The sequence below is a fragment of the Periplaneta americana genome, chromosome 6, assembly GCF_040183065.1.
Source record: "Periplaneta americana isolate PAMFEO1 chromosome 6, P.americana_PAMFEO1_priV1, whole genome shotgun sequence".
NCBI classification, from domain to species: domain Eukaryota; kingdom Metazoa; phylum Arthropoda; class Insecta; order Blattodea; family Blattidae; genus Periplaneta; species Periplaneta americana.
Window position 1 is genome coordinate 89,299,141 of NC_091122.1, and position 22,068 is coordinate 89,321,208.

Sequence of the window (22,068 nt, forward strand, 5' to 3'; positions counted from 1 at the left end):
TGAATAATTTTGATTTTTCTGAATAAGTTCACACTGATTTAAAAAGGTTATACACCATGAAATACGAGAAGGCCTATCAAGTCTCTAACATATTATATAGGAACACTATTAGTTCCGGCACATACAACAAAGTTTGGATTGAAAATAGAACTTCAGGAGCATTCGTGCTTGCGAGCACATTTTAACTCTCATGATTAAAGCACCAAATGTCGCGAACACCAAGTTGAGAACGCCTGTTGTAGAGGAACTTTCAGTAGTGAGGCAAAGTCGAGGAACTCATTTCCTTGCATATCTCTGACTACGCATGGCTTCTTCTTTGCACCCTGCCTCATCAACTGAGCCCAATCATGGGGTATTCTGTATCTATTCCCATTGAACTTCCTCCTGCATTTTTAATGCTATAGTCTGCATCATGTTCCTTGTATGTACGTTCAAGCATAAAAAATTTGTGGTCGATAGACTCAAGAGTTTCGAATGTCAGAATCTTGTAAAGCAATCATACATATTGCAGCAGCATGACGTTTTATTCTACCCCCCACATGCATCGGAAAACACTGTTACATATTTTACCTCTGGCTTGAAATGTATTATTAAGAAATTATACATTTATAAATAGATGTCATTGCCATCTCTTCCCGCAACGGCTTCATACCATGCAAAACAGTATCCTTGGTCTACATCACAGACATGAATAAAAGGTGACTGTCCAGAGTTGCCTCTTATAGAAAGCAACTGAACTCTGTAAAAATGGCGTGGGCAAGCAAACACTGCTGTGTGTCGAAAATCACAGGCTTTTTGGTTGCATCTGTCTTGCTTATTTCCTTACCAAATGCTTGTACTTTATATGCATTTTTCTGCTTCCTCTTGATGCTCTTGAAGGTGGCTCTCGTATTGTCATTATCTTAAACAACATGAGATGCTAATGTCAGCTTATCACAAGTGCAGTATGTGTTCTTATGAGGTTCTTTATTGAGAGGTTTAACTTACGAAACTCACTTTCGAAGATGCGACTACTTACAGGTCGCTCAACGCATTCTTCTTTGTACTCACTACATAGTCCAGCAAGCGAGACTTAGGTTGGCAGGTATTTTGTACTTGTAGCTATTTTTTTCTTGTATAGTGACATTCAAATGTTCGAATAGTTTCAAGAACTGTTTCACATTATTCAAAACATCAGGTTTAATCTTCTGGGATGAAGTATTTTAATCTTTGTGATTATCGTTTCTTTTCCGTTGTTGGGACTTATTAAGAGCCGTAAAATTTATAAGCGACATAAATCTTACCTGGTGCAACTGCCTCTCGAAACTGAAACTTAAGTTGTAATATTTTTATATTATTATAGAAGTTTTACTATTAAAGTCATGTTTTTTATTCTAAGGAATTAACGCATCTTGCACTAGTGCGTACGCTAGATGGGGAAAGTGTGTTAACTCCAACACGCATAAAATATTTTAGAAGTTGTGACAAACGCTTCAATTGTCAATTACTGGAGATAACACACTTTATACACCCACAACTATGCTCTTGGCAACTCAACACAGAAAACACAATGACATAGCTGTAGTTCTAATCGAGATAGGAGTTCGCGCACTATACACAAACGTGCGTCTCGTTTTGCTCTACCATCTGAACGTAAGAACTCAGTTTCGGCTATCTGTGGAGTTAACGCACTTGACTCACCCGCTCGTCAAATATACGAAATATTGCATAAACATAATTTCTGATACTCCAAACTATTACCACTGTGGCGCTGCGAAAATTCAATCGTATTATACAGAGATAGGTGAAATACCGAATATTAAACAATTAATGCCAACTATATGCATTTTACCTCTGATTGAGGTTCTGGCAGATATGTACACTTAGCGGTAAAAAGAATGGGCCGACTCTTGGTCGACAGAAATGCAAAGTTCTATCGCGCGGTTCACTCGTGTAAACGTAACCCAGTGCAAGGCATTGCTGTGGTGTCTCTTCATTGAAAGTCATCCGTCTATAATGTAGTACGAGCAGTGTGTGGCCCAGTGCTAAGAAGTCTGACATCCGTACCAGAGGTTGTGAGTTCGCTTCTCGGTACGGTAAAATTATTATTTTTTTTTATTTTAACTTTTACTTAATTTATTAGTTTAAATGTGAAATGGCATTTGTTAACAAACTTCGTTATGCCTGCCTTGTGAAAGTATTATTGTCCATCACCTGTGGGCTATTAATAGGTGAGACCTGGCCTGTATAAACAAAAATACTTGTTTCACATCCTAAAAAACCGGACGCATATCAAACACAAATAAATTATTAAATTAATAAAACCAAACAATTTTTTAATATATTAACAAAACAAGGCCTGTGGTGGGGACTAGTATCTCGTCCACAAACCACCTGCGTCAACAACTGCCCTCATTCTGCGCGGCAAGATTATGGAACAGGTCTAAATTCTTGGCCATCTCCTCCCACGCATCTAAAACTCTGTCCCACAATTCCTCAGGTGTCCGAACGGGTGGTTGTTCTGCCCAATTAGGGCGTAGGATCCTTTTGACTGCAGCCCATAAATTTTGAATCGGATTCATATCTGGTGATTTTGGAGGCCAATCGACTGGGTCGACATCACGCCTCCTCGTAAACCATCTTTGAATCCGGTTGGCGGTATGTATCGCATGATTATTCTGCTGGAAGAAAAGTGTTCCTTCTGGATATCGTTTTCGGGCGGAAGGGATCATTACATTTGCCAAAATGTGTTCGTAGACTTCTGCCGTAAACCGCCCGTGGATGCGTCCAGAAGTCCTGCCCAATCGTATGACATCCATCCCTAACACGCAACCCTCACGCAACCCGACTTGTTAATAATTCGTCTCACGAAGCGTTCATCGTATCGGTGGTCATTCATACAATAAACTAGGGCAGTACTATCGTTGCTATTGGAGACAATTACCTCGTCGGAGAAAATGACATTTGTCCAATCGAAGTCCTGTCGGAGAGTAGCATAGGCAGAATGCTACTGGAGACAATTGCCTGGTCTGAGAAAATGACATTTTTCCAATCGAAGTCCTGTCGGAGAGTAGCATACGTAGAATAACCTATGCGAACCAGGGCAATGAGTTATTGTTTCTGTGCCAACTTAAATCGTAATGACGAGACAGAACGTTGTATTAACAGATAGCAGTATTGCTTGAAAGAGAGAGGGAGGTTTATTATTTATTAGAGTTTGGGCATATTCTAAGAGATATCGCCACATAATTATAGCTTTGCGAGATACATATGATGACAAATTTATAATAAAAAAAGAAGAGTTGAAGGAGATTCGAACCTTGAGCTACTACTATCAACTTGTTCTATAGACCAATGCCGTAACAACTTATGCTACTGTGACAGTTAATGTTGGAGCGGCATAATACATGGTTTTCCTATTCATATTCGCTCTGGTTGATTTTGTATTTATCAATTTTATTATTATTTCACTCTTCAAGGGCCCTGATGTATTTAGAATCAACCCGCCATTCGATTTTATTACATATTTCAGACTCTTAAACAAAATACAGCAAATTTAAATGGTTTAATTATGTGTTACCTCGTGAACTATGGCTTTGACGAGACGAGCATGCGCAATGTTATGTCTCTCGAACTTAGAAATTGTCGGCCGGCCCATTCTTTTTGCCGCTAAGTGTACAGCTACTATCAAGCAGTACATCTCACATGATGATATTTGTCAGAGGAAGAACAATTGTTTGTATGCATTTGAAGTCTGACTAATGGAATATGTAAGTAGTCGGCGATATATGCAATGGAGGGGAAAAGGAACTGGCCACCCTACCTTATTATATTTTAACCTAGTTGCCTCATAAGTGGTGCCTTGTTGGTATCACTTGTGTGGTTCAGACCTACCTTCGGACAGTTGACTAAACAACAACAATACGCATTTTGTTAAGACGGATGCATTTTTCGAAATATCATTGGAGCCTTATAACTATCTCTGGCAGTGACAAGAACAAAAAGAAAAATAGATTATACAGCGATTACTGTCGTTAATATAGTTTTACCGTTATTTCCAATAAACTCCAACGTGTTTGTAATTCGTTGACCATTTCTAGGAGGAAAAAATAAATTAATATTCTTTGACATTTTCTAATCTAATTGTATTCCTCGTTTCCAATAATGTTTTCAACTGGTGTGTTTTCTACTCTGGCATAAAGAATTCGTTTCACTATAGGCTAATAAAATAATTTATGTTCATTTAGCATGCTTGAAATTTTTGTTCTTCATAGAAAATATCTGAAATGTCAGTCCTCTCTCATTCAGAGGCCTACACAGTAATTATAATAAAATTGTTTCTGAGATCGTTTCGACTTTATCCAACGTGCTAGTTCTCTGGATAAATTGAATGATAAGACTGTGATCCTGAAAACACGATCAACGTCATGAAATAATAATGGTGATAGAACTATCCATCTAATCCCTCAAAGAATGTGTGTATTCCTTTTCCGCCAGGTTTTCAATGAAGTCCATTCAAAGCGGCAGGTCGTTAAATTATGTCTGAAGATTTCATTTCGAGAATACCTCATATTTTGCAAATCTGTTGATAATTTTCGATTTTATTTTCTGTCCTGAATTACCTGAAATGTTAGTATTAAAACACTGAATTTTGGTTCAAAAGGAGAGATGCCGTTTCCAGTGGCATAGATATTGGTAGGCAACATTGAGGCAAAATATGGCATTATAAAGCCAAGATTTGACAAAATAGTTTTTAGAAATTTAAATTGACACAGCATCCTTCAAGCCCCATAAACTAATTACATTTCAGACTGACACTGTTGGTGTTTAACATTCCGAAACGCAGCTATTAGTTATGAACACTATGTTAAAACAATTTCAGTAAGTAGTGCAGTATTAAGTGCCAGAGTTTTGAATAACTGGATCCTAAAAATAGATTTTACCCAGATTATTTTTACACTGAATACTAATTTCCCACTAATAACACATTCTAATAGCTTCCATGACACGATGGACAGAGTGAAAAAGTATGTCAAATTAATTTTATGCGGGAAAATTTGTTTTAGTGTGTTTCCTGATTTGATCATATACCTTGCCATATCCGGTACAAAAAATACATTGTCATGTTTAATATTACAACGGAAACTGAATCTATAATTTCCTTTAGATGACTGACATTACATTAATGTCACAACAGGCAACTTGTGTTTTACGCAATGTGCTTTTGCCATGCACAATTTTGTTTACAGTATTTATCAAGAAATTATTTTATAACAGGATTATATAGTTTCCATATAGGAATATCGGCTGTTAGAGCCTCGCAAGTGTCAAAAGAGAACAGTATGAAGCTATTCCTCATATAAATAATTCCACGGACGACTTCGCTTTTTTGTCAGCAGTGTTTTATGCTTATCAGTGCAATAGTTATACTTTTACCCTTACATTAGAGGTCCCTAGATCTCATCTTGTTTTCTGACTTACCACTTAAAGGTCCCTTCCTACTATGTTCTGTCTTTTCCTCCGCTAATCTGTGAGATTACAATTGACTCAGTGACTCCACTTTCCCCTATCTCTTCCTGTTAGTTTAGGTTGGTGCGTTTTGTCGTATTGGTATCGTGTTATTATTTGTTTTCTTTTTTAATCCAAAAAAACCTTACTGTATAAAATATACTGTGGCGGCAGGCCGGAATATTCTGGCCGCATCGGGGAATGGCGCGCGGGGAAGCGGAGCAAGAGCTTCGGTGGACGCTGAAGCGCGGTACGGGGCGAGGGGAAGAAAGGCGACAGCGCGGAGCGGAGAGAGTAGGGGAAACATCTGGAAACATTGTTGTGGAAGCTCAGAAGTTTCGCGACGCAGAACATTCTAGACGATCGTGGTAAATAAATAACACCGTGTGTTGGCGACGGAAGTCAGTGAGTCGCGAGAAAGTTAGTTAGCCGTCAAGTCTTGGACAGCAGCGAGCAAGGTGGTCCTGAGTTCGTTGTGCAGTGAACTTGAGTGAGTCTTCGGAAGTCAGTCTACACGTGAGTCTTCGAGCGAGCAAGGAAGCCAGCCTTCGAGAGCGGGGTTCGACGTGAGGAAGATCGCGACTGGGAAGATCGGAGTTCGACGTGCCGTGGACCGTAGCCGGAAGACCGGGGTCCGATGTGCAGTGAACTTGAATGAGTGTGTAACTGTGGCAGTATCCGGGCGAGTGCAACGTATCACGAGCTTGGGTTCGATGTGTAGTGAACTGTATCTGGAAGACTTGGGTTTGACGTACAGTGAACTTCAGTGAGTGAGCTAGAAGAACTAGCCAAGGCACATAGTTTTATCCTGCATATTGAAATTAGGAGTACATTGTTGTTCTTCTCAATAATACACGTGTATTGTCATTGTCGCTGTGTAGAGTGCAATAACGACTACTGTGTTGCTGTTGAGTGGAATACATATTGTTGACGGGTGTGTGGTTAAAGGTAGAAATAAAAGTCATATTGTTATATAAAAGTTACAATACATTATAATTGAGCTTAGTAAAGTAATATTAATAACACATAAGACATGTATTAGAGTCATCCTATGATGGTCCCGACATTAAAACAATATATACAATGAACGCACAATATTAAATCTGTATTTCTTTTCCTTTTCAGTCTTCTAAATGGCGGTGCAGGTGAGTGATTTCCTGAAATTTGGTAGTTTAGAGGATTCTCATGATAATCGAAAGAACTGTGTAGTCTTCTGTAGCTTTTGCGGAGGATTGTGTTCAACTCCTGAAATCTTAAATCAGAGTGCTGTGTGGTGTTTCGCACACACCAGGGTACGCCTGTTATTAATCTAAGGCACCATTTTGAGTGGTTTACAGTATATTCTCTTAATTTGGCTGTGAGAAGCAGAACTACATATTGAAAAGTCGTATTGCCAGATAGATCAGATTAATGAAGGATATTGCTAGTGCTGATTTGTGTGATTTTATGTGCTTCAGCCGATAAGTGTGATGTCTACATTTTTAAGTCAGTTTCATAAATGTGACATTGCCATGTATTTAACTGTTTGTGTTTTAAATAATGTTATTATTTACTAGTGTTAAATGCCCTCAGTACATACTTCTTATTGCATTTTATGAACCTGCTTAACTTCAGCTTATTTGTATTGTTAAGTCTGCATCATATGAAAATCTTTAAATTGTTAGTAAATTATAGAACAATAGTACATCATAGAACATATTATGACACTGGAAAAGATTAAAAAAACGGGCTCTCAAGCGTTGTCGTAATAATTCACCATCAAAATGGGACAGACTCACGGACAGGAGAACGCGAATTCGAATATGTATAATGTTCAAAACATACAGAGGTGAGCCTGCCTGGAGAGAAATAAAAAATAGGTTGCAAGCCGCCAAATTACTCTTCAAGGAACGACCACTCATATAAATTGAAGGGAAGATGACATAGGACGGACATTGGAAAGTTTTCTTTTCTCAATCGTACTATCAGGGATTGGAATGCTTTACCTGCAGACTTACTAAAGGCTTTACCAATAACCAAAAATGTATTTAAAAATAGGGTTAAGGACTTTACTAATAGACGGGAGTATATTATACACATTATTTAAAGGGTATAATTGATATTTTGTTATTTGAAGAGTTGTATCAATGAAGAAGTGTGTGTATCAGTGAAGTGTGTTGTGTAAGTGAAGTGTGTTCCTGTCAGCGAAGTTTCATAGTTCATAGTGGCAGTGCAAAATATTTGAACAGTGAAATGTTTTTGAAGTGTTAGTGCAATCAGGATAGAATCAATGAAATGTGTCGTAGTTCCAGTGCAGTGGGTGAGTTGTCAGTGAAATGAGTGTAGTGCTGAAAGGTACTTTTACAGGTATGAACATATCATACTCGTGGGTTTTAGTTCGAACTTAGGATTAAGACACAAGTTAGATTTACTTTAAATGTTATTTTAAGTGATCGTGCTTCATTTAATTTAGGATGATCCCTGTTATTATTATTATTATTATTATTATTATTATTATTATTATTATTAGTATTATTATTATTGTTATTATTATTGTTCTTAATTATTATTAGTATTTTTATTAATTTATTATTAATTGTGTTTATTATTAATTGTCATTATTGAGTGTAATTAGGTACCACTGCCACCGGGTATATACCCTTTTGCAGTGTGAATAAATACATACACACATATATAATGTACTCTTGTTGGAAGTGACAACCATTTGATTCTTTCCTTTATATAGCACATAATTATAGTTTAATGCAACTTTTCTGGTTTTTGCTTCCTTTACGAGATAAAAATTATTTTATGAAACATTTCATAGCGTGTTTTGGGAAAGCCGTTGATTTAATTCCCAATATTCTCAGTCAATTTAGGAGAACAGTGTATTATGATAATAAATTATTGAAAAAAAGTTAATTTTGTGCTTTAAATATGCAGAAATTTCAATTGCAACTTTTTTGCAAAGAAATGTTACAATGTAACTGTTCAGATCAAATTTCTGCAGATTTAAAGGATAAAATTAAAATTCGTTCAATCATTTATTATCATAATGCACTGCTCTCTTAAATTGACTGAGAATATTGGGAATTAAATCAAAGGCTTTCCGAATACAAGGTATGAAATGTTTCATATAAAACAAATTTTATCTCGAAAAGGAAGCAAAAACGAGCAAAGTTATATTAAACTTTTTTGTTCAAAATATCTCAAAAACTAACTCCCTGAAATTAATGACATTACGTCTTACTGTTCATCCTATACAGACTAGTTACTTTCCAGATACATATCTCAGTAATATATGGCTGAGTACATTCTCACAACATCACGGTTATAGTTAGGCACGACACCTCTGGCTATGGGTGCAGGTGCATTAATATTCATATGCTGAACCACTTGAATCCTACGTTTCTTTCTCTCGATGCTGAATCACTTGAAACCTTTTTCCGCTCCCTGCGTTACTTCCGCTCTCTGTGCAATATAATAATACTGTACCATTGTAATAATTCGATCACTTAAGTATTCATTCTGCAACCTTTTAAGCCTATCACAGTTACTTGGTTCACTTTCGGAATATTTAGCACTTTTGTATTGACAAAGAAACTGTTCTGTCTGGAACCACCGATATTACACGTCACTATCAAGCCGGACAATGCAGTAAGTAGAATAAGAAAAGTTTAAGTAGAGACTTGGACAAATTATTAGACTAAAACGATTTCCTTTTAAACATAATATAATAATTCGTCCTATCAACTATCAGTATAATTCAGAGGCTCTATTGTTGTAAATATGATTATTTACATCTTCTGGTATATTTTTTCAAAGTTTGCATATATTTTGTCTGACTGTATTCGTATTATTCGTGTTTTAATTATATATTGCAGAAGATATTCAACAGTCTGCTTTCCCATGGCCTGCTAAAAGACCGGATATGAACCAAATTGAATATTGAGGCTCTGTTGTTGTAAATATGATTATTTACATCTTCTGGTATATTTTTTCAAAGGATGTATATATTTTGTCTGACTGTGTTCGTACTATTCGTGTTTTAATTATATATTGCAGAAGATATTCAACAGTCTGCTTTCCCATAGCCTGCAAAAGGACCGGATATGAACCAAATTGAATATTGAGGCTATATTGTTGTAAATATGATTATTTACATCTTCTGGTATATTTTTTCAAAGGTTGCATATATTTTGTCTGACTATGTTCGTACTATTCGTGTTTTAATTATATATTGCAGAAGATATTCAACAGTCTGCTTTCCCATGGCCTGCAAAGGACCGGATATGAACCAAATTGAATATTGAGGCTATATTGTTGTAAATATGATTATTTACATCTTCTAGTATATTTTTTCAAAGGTTGCATATATTTTGTCTGACTATGTTCGTACTATTCGTGTTTTAATTATATATTGCAGAAGATATTCAACAGTCTACTTTCTCATGGCCTGCAAAAAGACCGGATATGAACCAAATTGAATATCTGTGGTCTGTATTGAAGAGGAAACTGAACAAAAAGAAGCATACAACAAAACGTGGACTTATTGAAGCACTATCTTATATCGTGTAAATGATGCTGATATTCAAAGAAAGTGTCCAACTTTGGTTTCCAGCTTCCCTGACAAAATCAACATGTTAATGAAGAATAAGGGAATGTTCACAAAATATTAGTAACCCCCAGAACCAATTTTCTGTTCATTATGTCTGAGCAAAATAAATTTTTGTTCAATATTTCTGCCGATAAGTACAGTGATTTTGCACATGTAATCACTGTAGTCTAATAATTTGTCCACGTCTGTAAAATATATACCAGAAATTTGCAGCCTTGAAATGAATCGATTTTTGTTACGTTTGTTAGTTAGTTCGAGTCTTTATGCCATTTGACGAAAATAGTTTGTTGCAAAGTCTTTTCAGAAGATTTTCAAATGTCGAATTCTTTTTACAAAACTAATTTTCAATTATTCCACATTAGAATACATTTATAAAAGTGAAAAATATGTATTTACAGCTTATACATAAAAACATTCATTTTAGAGACTAGAAAATGTATGATCCGTAAAGAGAATTTATCAGTATATCAATAAAAATCTTTGTAAAATATGTAAGTGCATTAACTTTCTGGCTCCAAGTATCACACAGTTCTATATCGTGCAATAAGAACTATCAAGACAGGTTATGCACGAAATCACGTCCACCGATTAATGTTGCCAAACTATACGATCGGCGTTTGACGTCTAAGAATACTAAAAGCAGCTAAAATATAAGAATTCTACAATATTGGGTTGAGTCAACTGCTGGGTATGAAAACTGAATAGTGTCAATTATAATTGAATATCTTAGCTACATACCACAAAGATTAGTGTTAATCTGTCAATACAATCACTAGGGAAAACATTTGGAATTGAACGTATCCTTCGGAGAAAATTACATTGTTCGAATCCGCTTCTAAGAAAGCTAGACACGTGCTATACTGTAGTGTATAACTTGAAGTAGATCTGAATTATAATTAACAACTGACTTCATACTTCTCGAGATAAGAATACAATAACAATAATAATAATAATAATAATAATAATAATAATAATAATAATACAACGAGCACCTCTATTTTAATTTATTAAATACTCAAAGTAGGTATGAATACATGCTTTCCCTACATACATCTCTTTTCATGACTTCGTTCATGGATGTCGCGGCTTATTAGCCGTCCAGAACAATATGAACCATTCGTGCGTGAGCCATGTTGCGTAATTGTAATGCTAGGACCCAATCGCTGTTAGTTACGGAAAGTTAATATTACTTGCGCCCAAATAAGATACTGTCACAGTCTAGTATATACAGTCACGAAGCTCAATACGTAGTAAATATGCATCCATAGATAGTTGCTACTATCGCCTCATTACAGACAATGCGAAATAGTACCGGCACAGTCTATTGTTCCTAGTACCCTCACAACTCAAGCTTCGTTACTGTATATACTGGACTGTGATATTATAGCCATGAAGAAAATGAGATGTATGAACTAAGTCGCGTGAAAACACTATGGTACCTGAACCTGCTAAAAATTCCACACCAATAGGACCAAGTTAAATTTCTGGACTACAATGAAGGATTACTATTAGGAAAAACAATTCTGAAGCAGATATTTAACGAGTCCTAGGTCTACAATTTCCTTGGACTTCCTGACACTTCACTTCTCCATTTTTTCGTTTCTGATCAGTTTAAATATGTAGTCGAGAAGAAAATTAAGTAAACAGTCACAATTTAAAATGTCAGTATGATCTGAAAATAAATTAAAATAAACGAATCCCGATCGACAGATTCTTTAAATACGGTCTTTCTTCTTCTTCTTCTTCTTCTTCTACTACTACTACTACTACTACTACTATACTACTACTACTACTGCTACTGCTACTGCTACTGCTGCTGCTGCTCCTCTCCTCCACCTACTTCTCTCTCAAGCATGAGGATTTTTTTGTATTTTGCTGCTCTTATGTTAACGTTGTTCTACCAACAGTTTACCAAGTTCAATTATTTTTTTGTTATTTATGAATAAAATGTAAAGTATTATAATACTCTTCTCCTGTAATTAATTTCCTTCTACTCATTATATGACGCGATCTCACCATCGATTTCTATACTCTTCAAACTTCTGTTGAAACCCCAGATATTCAGAATTTAGACTATTCTTCTTTCTGTCCGTTCTTGTCGTTACCATCATGGATTTGAAATATTTCATCTCCAATATTTCAATGTAACTTTAATTTTAATATTTAAAAATCTACAGACTGATTTAAGAAAATGTTACATTCTTCCGAAAACCTCCAGTTACACATCCTAAAACAATTAAATGGATTATGAAATCGCGCAGGTTACTTCAGTCTTACCGAAAATTAGTAGACAAGAAAGAATCTGATTGGAACATATACCGCAAATGGCTAAATGAGGAAGATCTCTACCGCAGAAATTTTACAGTACAACTATAAAAAATGAAGAATGATTCACAAACCTTTGAACAAGCTGACGAAGTTTATTTATATCCACACAAACTACAAAGATCTAAATTCACAAAGGATTATTATTATTATTATTATTATTATTATTATTATTATTATTATTATTATTATTATTATTAGTACTACTACTACTACTACTACTACTATTACTACTACTACTATCATCACCATAATCGTCATCGTCATCATCATCATCATCATCATCTCAAAATTCACAAACACTGTTTCGTATGTAGCCTGCCACTATGGATGTCATAGAGAATACGATTTTATCTAACATGTTAACAATAGCAAATTAGTCTTTACTTAGGACATAAAGGATACAAAACTTAGAAACACCTAAAAGATTTACTTTAATAACTATAGAAGACAAGCAATTGAATTCAGTTGGTTTCTGCATTGTAATGGCTGTCACAGAATTATTTGGAAATGCCATTTTCAACAGAGTTGCAGTGAATGTGGATCTATAAAGCTGATTTAACAAACGAGCCTAGAAAGTACGAAAATTCCCGAATCCTGACGTCGCTATCGGGAATCGATCTCTCGCGTATCGTGTTACGAATACTAGCAACAAACATATGGGGCAGATGATTTGAGCCGAAGAGGACATAATTCCATCAGAAATTCAAAATACTAAATCATGCTTCGTTTGAATGGTCGTTGAATTTTTCCATTTGAAAACGAGTCAATATATTTTCAGAAACTTTAATTTAAGCCAATACTTTAGTTCGAAGTGCGTAAGCTCTTCAGATTAAACAAATATGTTGTGTCTTCAGAGAATTAGCTATGTAATTTATAACCAATCTCTGTCGGCTACCAAATACGAGCAAATTAGATATTGTTACTAGAGCACGAATATATAAGCAAAAGTAAATTCTGATTTATGCGTTCAAACACGCAAACATACACGGGATTTAATAAAACATAGGTACATCATAAATGTAATATAACAGTAATTAATAAAAACGACTGTCAGGAAATGACACGTACTTTCTTATTTCACCTTTTACTTGTTGTGTAATACTGAACTTGTCATACTGCGATTAATATTACATTACAATTTATAGTTTTTCTTGAAATACCATTCAATGCAACCAAAATAAAAGCTTATTAGATTAGATTAGAATAGATTAGATTAGAATAGATTAGATTAGATTAGATTAGATTAGATTAGATTAGATTAGATTAGATTAGATTAGATTAGATTAGATTAGATATTTTATAAATTCAGGTAGGGCTACACGTGTCCAAATAAATATTAAATCTTTACAGGTCATGGGGGGGCCACAGGGTAGCGGAAGCTACATGTTCCCAAATTTCCAGACAATTGGTATTAGTAGCAGTGGGGATGTCATTTTAGTGCTTGCTGCCTTTACATCAAGGAAATGCCTCTGGTACTCAATTCTGTTAAGGGCTGAAAGAACGCTAGGATCAGAGTGCGTCCGGAAGCATCAGATCAATCGAAAAATTGTCTCTGATATTTCAGATAGGTTTATTTTTAAATTTTCAACAACATATAAAAATAATCAAACTGATTTGCGGTTTTCACAGAATTTTTTTTATTATTTTCTAAATTCATTGCATGCTTCGATTGATTTCTTCCGAATTACGTTCCATATCCTTTTAATTTTACTTTCAGAAACTGAAATTTGATGTTTATACAGATATTGCATTATATAATGGTAATAATTTATTTTAGCTGGCAGAGCTAAGGCCGTAAGGCCTTCTCTTCCACTCAACCAGCAAAAAGTATACATACATATGTATGAATTTACAAACTATAAAGAATACAACAATTTAATTTAGATAAAAGTTACGTGTATACAAGAGTTACTTATCAATTAGATCGTCAAATACTATGAACTATTAATTAAACAACGAAATACAAACTGTAAAGCAGAATTAAACTAAAATACATAGAATGTTAATATATTTGAAATAATGTTAGATAATAGGAAGAGATTATTATGAGACAATTTTGAAAATACAGCGCTATCAGGATGCATGTCTAAAGAAAGAAGTTACCATATAGTCAGTGACCGTTTAAGTCGGTATAATTAGAGTGAATTGCTAAGAAGGTTATCCTTTAAGCTATTTTAAAAAATGTTTATTGTCTTGCAGCCCCTAATTCTTTGTGACAAGGAATTCCATTGTCGCGAGGTGGATACTGAAAAAAAAAGTGAATAACGGGATATTCTATGAAGAGGTATACTTTAACGTGCCACAGATAAGTGATCTGGTATTTACATCGTGGTTAGAGTATAGACAAGAGAAACGAGAGAAAGGTAATTTGGTGTTGAGGTGTGCAGAATTCGATAGAATAGAGACAAAGAGTGTAAAGTTCTACGTTCTTTAAGTTGGAGCCAGGAAAGACTTGCGAAGGACGGTGATATGTGATCATATCGTCGGATGTTGCATACGTATCTGACGCACATACGTGGTGTGTCTAAAAAGTTCGGTGAACGGTGTCATAGCTGAACGGCAACTTGGTGCATGTGCTTGCGCATAAGCATGGTTATTCAGAGACTTGGGGAGAATAGATATACAGCATGCAATGCATGTGACTGGCAGTGTAAACAGACTGCGACCAGTTGAACGTAGTCAATTTGAGAGGAAGTGTCACAGCGCAATGGAGCAACGTGTAAACATCAAGTTCTGCTACAAATTGGGGAAGACTGCAACGGAGACACATGGAATGTTGGTGCAGGTGTACGGGAGGAAAGCCGTGAGCAGAAAATGTGTTTACGAATGGTTTGAACGCTTCCGTGAAGGGAAGGAAACAATTGAGGATGAGCCACGTTCAGGTCGGCCATCGACAAGCAGAACCCCAGAAATGATCGAGAAAGTGCGACAAATTCTGGCACAAGATCGGCGACTGACTCTAAGATCGATCGCGGAGGTATTAGACATTAGCAAGAACACGGTGCACACCATCGTCCGCGATGATTTGGTTAAGAGGAAGATCTGCTCCCGATTTGTGCCGCTCAAACTCACAGACGAGCAGAAAGCAAAACGGATGGAAACTTCTGGTGATTTCATTTCCATGTGTGACCAGGATCCATTGCTTCTGAAAACCATCGTCACGGGAGATGAGACGTGGTGCTACCAGTTCGATCCGGAATCAAAACGGCAATCGATGTCATGGTGTTCACCGACTTCCCCGCGGCCAAAAAAAAGGTCGTCTGCATAAATCCAAGGTGAAAACACTATTGATCGCCTTCTTCGACAACAACGGCATCATCCACAAGGAATTTGATCCTGCAGGTCAAACCATTAATGCTGCATTTTACCAGTCCGTTTTGAACCGATTGCTACAGCGTATCCGGCGGGTTCGTCAAGAGTTGCACAGGACTAGAAAATGGATGCTGCTCCATGACAATGCCCCTGCACACTGTGCGATCCGTGTGCGCCAATTCCTGGCTCAGAAGATGGTAACTGTTCTTGAAGACCCTCCGTACTCCCTTGAACTGGCTCCTGCGGCCTTCTTCCTGTTTCCCCGCTTGAAAGGGGCCATGAAAGGTGAACGTTTTGCGGACGTGAATGCCATCAAAGATCGTGTGACAGCCGTTCTGCGATCGATTTCACAGGAGGCCTTTGCTGATAGTTTCCAGAAACTGTACGAACGTTGTCAAAAGTGTGTTGTAGCGAGTGGCGACTATTTTTTTTAAGGGCAATAAAGAAAACTTGTTTGTACCTTTGTTTTTTTTTTCTGATAGCATTCACTGAACTTTTCCAATTCCTGGCTCAGAAGATGGTAACTGTTCTTGAACACCCTCCGTACTCCCGTGATCTGGCTCCTGCGGACTTCTTCCTGTTTCCCCGCTTGAAGGCGGCGAAAGGTGAAAGTTTTGCGGACGTGAATGCCATAAAAAATCGTGTGACAGCCGTTCTGCGATCGATTCCACAGGAGGCCTTTGCTGATAGTTTCCAGAAGCTGAACGAACGTTGTCAAAAGTGTGTTTTAGCGGGTGGCGACTATTTTGAAGGGCAATAAAAAAAATTTGTTTGTATCTTTGTTTTGTTTGTTTTCTGATAGCATTCACCGAACTTTTAGTCAGGAATTGGCGCACACGGATCGCACAGTGTGCAGGGGCATTGTCATGGAGCAGCATCCATTTGCTAGTCCTGTGCAACTCTTGACGAACCCGCCGGATACGCTGTAGCAATCGGTTCAAAACGGACTGGTAAAATGCAGCATTAATAGTTTGATCTGCAGGAACAAATTCCTTGTGGATGATGCCGTTGTTGTCGAAGAAGGCGATCAATAGTGTTTTCACCTTGGATTTTTGCTGACGGCTTTTTTTTGGTCGCGGGAAGTCGGTGGACACCATGACATCGATTGCTGTTTTGATTCCGGATCGTACTGGTAGCACCAGGTCTCATCTCACGTGACGATGGTTTTCGGAAGCAATGGCTCCCGGTCACACATGGAAATGAAATCACCAGAAGTTTCCATCCGTTTTGCTTTCTGCTCGTCTGTGAACTTGTGCGGCACAAATCGGGAGCAGATCTTCCGCTTACCCAAATCATCGCGGACGATGGTGTGCACCGTGTCCTTGCTAATGTCCAATTCCTCCGCAATCGATCTTAGAGTCAGTCGCCGATATTATGCCAGAATTTGTCGCTCTTTCTCGATCATTTCTGGGGTTCTGCTTGTCGATGGCCGACCTGAACGTGGCTCATCCTCAATTGTTTCCTTCCCTTCACGGAAGCGTTTAAACCATTCGTAAACACATTTTCTGCTCACGGCTTTCCTCCCGTACACCTGCACCAACATTTCATGTGTCTCCGTTGCAGTCTTCCCCAATTTGTAGCAGAACTTGATGTTTACACGTTGCTCCATTGCGCTGTGACACTACCTCTCACACTGACTACGTTCAACTGGTCGCAGTCTGTTTACACTGCCAGTCACATGCATTGCATGCTGTATATCTATTCTCCCCAAGTCTCTGAATAACCATGCTTATGCGCAAGCACTTGCGGTTCACCTATGACACCGTTCACCGAACTTTTTAGACACACCACGTATTCTGAACTCTCTATAGCTTGACTGACAGTTCAGAGCTTAGGTCACTTAACAGAACATCACAATAATCTAAGTGCGGCATTACTATGGTTTGTACTAGAGTAAGTTTTAGTTGCTGAGGCAAGAAGTTGTCTGGTTATGAAACGAACGGGCCAGGGTTCAAATCCTAGTTGGGACAAGTTACCTGGTTGAGGTTGAGTTTTTTTTTTCGGGATTTTCCCCCAACCAATTGAAGCAGAATTGCTGGGTAATTTTCGGCGTTGACCTCGGACTCATTTCGCCATAATTAATTCACATATCATCATCCATGCAATAGCCCAGGTTAAGTTCACGGTGCGGCGTGCTGTACTTGTACAAGAGCGCGGCCGTTCGGCTACCCAATAGGGATATCCTAAACTAGCACCACCAGATAGCGCACATATACTTTGAGGGATGCGCTTTGCGTGTGCATTTGTTTTCGGGTATATAAACATTGAGGATTTACGTAGTGTATTAGTGCATTAAATACTCTTAAAAACAACTCAAAATGACATATTTTTGTTGTATTCTTATTTGTGAAAACCAGGGAAAGCCTTTTGTCTTCATTCAGGTCCCGAAATATTCTGAATACATGCTTTAAACCTAAAAAAAAAAATTAACTAATTAAATTGCGCCTCGAAAGTGCTAGCTATTAAACAAAAATAACTAGGTACTTCAAGTAAGGAACTGCTAACTACAGTTTAATTTTGGAACAGGGAAAAGAAAGATTAATTACAATCATGTGCAATCTCGACAGCAAGCTATGTTAGCTTAGATTATATTCAGTACTTCTAGAAGTCTCCGAAGTTTACGCGAGAATTTTACGCCTGCAGTAAACTCTCGATTAACTGAGTTGTTTATTATCCAGGACGATCCATAGTGAAATCCATTTCGTGAATAATGTTTTTAATGTGCTGCAGTCTAATAAATTAAAACCGTGTTTTTACATCAAATTTTGAAAACCAACCTACTTAGTATTCAAAACTGCATGTCCTTAGCCTACAAAACGCACGAATAATCGTGATACTACTGCGATCATATTATATCATCTTATCAAACATTACATTTGATCTTTCTGCAACTAGAGAAAAAATACGAGGAATCAATCTCGATAGTCCCTTCCCTATAAAAAAAACACATTGGTGGCTGCATATCCTGTTTTTAATGTATGATACAATACTAATCATTAAAGAGGTACCGGTAATATTCACCTTCGACAAAGTTCCTATTTTTATTTATTTATTTTATTCGTGCACCTCGTTCTCAAAGTTCACATTTAGGTTAATGAACATTCAATTTATTTGTATCTATATTCTGCATACTGCAGATTTCCCTATCCATCTCTTACGGGGGATCGCTCAATTTTATAATAGTTTACGCTATTATTTACAGTAAATTAAATTAAATTATGAGGTAAGAAAATACTGAGTTATATTAAATTATACTAGGTTATACAAATAATTATAAATATAATTTTGACACGCACAGAAAACCAACAAGCGGGAGAACGTAATCAACTGTAGCATATGAGATAATTCATCCTTACAACAAGTTGTGCCTCATGGAACGCTCCTGCCATCTAACGGTAAAACTTCGCATAAGATATCCCTATTACTCACAAGAATAGGAGTGGTAAGCACAATAAGTCTCAGGCTGCAGTGTAAACCTTCGGGTCCTTCCTTCTTAAAAAAATGGAATATATAAGGCAAAAGGAGATAATATAAAGTTAACTTTATAAAGTGTTACATCGCTAATATCAATAATAACAAGCTAAAATCTATCATTTAAATAATCAAACGTGCAAAAAAATAAATAGGTTAATTTTTGTATTTCTTTAGACAATTTCTTAAAAAAAAAAAAGACTTTGTTCCAATATAATGTGGAGATTTTTCATATTTATGCAATCTGCAATCTGTGGCTATTTAATTAATACTCGTACATTTCGATGAACAGAATGTAAATTATAGTCATGCAACTTTTTGGGTTTACAAACTTTATTTTCATTAATTGTATACAATAAAGACATTTTAAGTTATAAATACATGATGCAGTCAATATTTTATATGTTCTAAAATGGGTTTGTAAGATTCATGGCTTTTAAGACTAAAAGTAAGTCTGACGATTCTCTTTTGAGCTATGAATGTTCTATTACGTTAAACCGAGTTACCCCCATAAAATGCCGTAAGACAAGTAGGAGTATGCTAAAGCTTAGTGAATGGAGATTAAACATCTCTTAAACTTTGAATTAACGTAAGTTATAAAATAGTGAAACTAGTGAAGTTTAATTTATTGCGCAAAAAATCGACGTATTTTCCCCATTTAAAGTTATTGTCAATGCAAGTAGTGCAATAAATCTATTATACTCTTGAGAGTGAATCAAGACACTGTTAAAGTTAAAGGAAAGGATTCGTAAATCACAATGGCTATAATAATGTTGTACTAATGATGCTGAGAATTATGACATCCAATATTCAAATTAAGAAAATTTCATCCAGAGACCTGGACTCCGCTGCGTTCGATTTGGTTTAACTTCAGAGGCAGTCACTATTAGGGGAGAGTCGGGTAGTATCGGACATCGGGTAATTTCGGACAGTGAGTTTCTTTCATCTACCACACGATGATAGTACCTGATTGACATGGTTACGTTTCTGTGATGTCGCATAGAGAAACGTAACCATGTCATTCAGGTACTATCATATGGTGGTAGATGAAAGAAACGCACTCTCCGATACTACCCGATGTCCGATACTACCCGACTCTCCCCTAACATTAAATACACCACTTAGAGATACGTAATATTATTCAATATCATCGATTATTATGATTACGCTTATTTGAACATGATTAAAATTGTGGCTTAAGTACCAGCATATGAAGCTGCAACTCCAGTGAATCCTGGCTCTATTCTAGGGTGAGAAATGATGATTTATCTTCTGTTTATAGGGTTTGGTTGTGTTCGTATTCAGTTCGTGAGCCCTGTGTTCTTTAGTGCTGACTGTATAACAAGGGAATGTCTCTATTGCAAGCTATGAAGTGATAAATTCTTAATCCATAATCCGTAGGGTAACCAGATGTCCTCTTTTGTCCGGACATGTTCTTTTTAGGCCTTTGTCCGGAGTCCGGGCGGATTTAAAAAAAAAATCAAGAAATGTCCTCCTTTTCGTAACTTGTATTGCTGATATTTTGAAATTATCTGATTTGACGCCTTTTTCAAGTAATTTTCCTGTAGATGGCAGCAGCATCGACAGAATATACTATTTACCAACGATCATAACTCTCTTTGCATACAAAGTAATACTAAATTCACATTTTGTGCGGTCTTTTTATGTACAGTATTTTGATAATAATTATAGTTTCCTTGGCTCTCATATGTAGTTAACTGTAGAATCATTTTATATTATTAAGTTTTATCATAAGTATACTGTAATAAAATAGATATTGACATAATTTTAAGTATAATATAGGCCTAAGCCCAATCTAAATAGGATAGATATTTTCTTTCCTCTGTAATAATTATAGTTCCCTTGACTTTCATATGTAGCTAAGTGTAAAAACATTATTATAATTAAGTTTTATCATTATTATTTTTGTACTATTAACATACTTTTAATATGATATAAGCCTAAACCTGTACTGTAAATATTTTGTAAGAAAATAGATATTGACGTAATTTGAAGTATAATATAGGCCTAAGCCTAAATCTAAGTATATTTTTTCTGTCCTCTTTTATCGAGCAATGTCCTCTTTTCTGTCGATGTGAATCTGGTTATCCTAATATCCGTAATATATTGGGACGGAGCTAATGGTCACAACCCTTGAAGGAAAGAGTAGGCAAAATGTAATTTAACATGTTATATGTCACTTTTCAGCCTCTATATTGAGATACAGATCTTCTAAGTGACAATCTTTTTCCCAGGATTATTCTATATCTCCTCTACCACCACCATCATCAACATAATTATCCTCCAAAGGAAGCTAAACCAAACACACTAAGTAGTTTGTAAGCTAGGGCTCAGTCGTAAAAAAAAGTAACATAATCGTCACCACCTTTTCAAAGAAAACTAGGGCAAGGGTAAAGAGCGTCGGAAGACCGTACTGCACCCGGATGAAATAGAACTAGGAGTAAAGCCTTGTCATAACCATCATTAGGGTGACCACACGTCCTCTATTGTCCGAACATGTCCTCCTTTTTAGGCCTTTGTCCGGGGTCCGGGCGGGTTTTTAAAAAATCAAGAAATGTCCTCCTTTTCATAACTTGTATGCCTGATGTTTTGAAATTATCTGATTTGACGCCTTTTTGAAATAATTTTCCTGTAGGTGGGAGCAGCATCGACGGAATATATTCTTTGCCAACGATCATATCATAACTTTCTTTGCTAAATCTAAATAGATATATTCTGTCCTCTTTAATAATTATAGTTCCCTTGACTTTTATATATAGCTAACTGTAAAATCATTATTAAGTTTTATCATAATTATGTTGTAATAAAATAAATATTAACATACTATAGCTAACTGTAAAATCATTAGTAAG